This window comes from Aplysia californica, unplaced genomic scaffold (genome assembly GCF_000002075.1).
Source record: "Aplysia californica isolate F4 #8 unplaced genomic scaffold, AplCal3.0 scaffold00587, whole genome shotgun sequence".
NCBI classification, from domain to species: Eukaryota; Metazoa; Mollusca; class Gastropoda; order Aplysiida; family Aplysiidae; genus Aplysia; species Aplysia californica.
The window spans coordinates 2,424-3,507 of record NW_004797857.1 but is presented as its reverse complement, the minus strand read 5'-3'; positions in this window follow the sequence as shown (position 1 = coordinate 3,507).

The following is a 1,084-nucleotide window of genomic DNA, read 5'->3' as shown; positions in this document are numbered from 1 at the left end:
TAGATAGATAGATAGATAGATAGATAGATAGATAGATAGATAGATAGATAGATAGGCAGACAGACAGACAGACAGACAGACAGACAGACAGACAGACAGACAGACAGAGCCCCGGCAGTTCTATGAGGTGCTCTTTAAAATGTCTTTATGGGTTCTCTCCTTACGCAACGCCCTAGGCTACATGCATTAAAAAAGATATTTATTTGACATGTTTATGCAGTGTACGTTTAAAACTACCGCAGCATGACGTCTTGCTGGTCTCTTACCCCGTGAGTGGTTGGAGGGTGTCACTGTTCGTCCCACGCGTCTTTCCTTTCCCTCTTTTGATTCTGTCTATCTCGCTTTTCTTCATTCTACAAAATTGGACTTGTCTTGTCAATGCGTTTCTCAAACAGACACATTTTTTAATCTGTCGCTGCTTGTCGCCCTGTAGCTTCCTCTAATACCATATGTTACAGTTGCTTACCATATACCTGTCTGTCTGTCTGTCTGTCTGTCTGTCTGTCTGTCTGTCTGTCTGTCTGTCTGTCTGTCTGTCTGTCTTGACTGTCCGCCTGCCTGCTTGCCTGTTTGCCTGACTGCCTGTCTGTCTTTCTATCCGTCTATTTTTCTGGGGCTTTTCGTCTGTCTGTCTGTATGCCTGTCTGTCTCTCTGTCTTTCTGTCTGTCTTTATATTCGTCTGTCTTTCTGTCAGTCTATCTGTCTATGTTCTTTGTGCAGCCAGATTCTCTCCGTCCACGGCTAATTCCCCCGTGCGATTCCCCCATTAGCCCAGGGATTCCGCACGTCTATGATACAGGGAGGCGGACGGGGCCGGGGTGCGTTCACATTACGAACACTTAGCGTTATTGTCTGTGGTCCAGCGGCGATGGTGCCTTGAGGGGGAATGTACGTGAGAGATAAAGAGAGAGGGATGGGGGTGGGAGAGAGGAAGATGGAGGGAGGGAGGGAGAGTGAGAGAGGTAGGGTGAGAGAGAAAGAGAGGGTGAGAGAGGGAGAGAGAGAGAGAGAGAGAGAGAGACAGAGAGACAGAGAGAGAGACAGAGAAAGAGTCTGTGTGTGTGTGTTTGTGTGTGTTTGAGA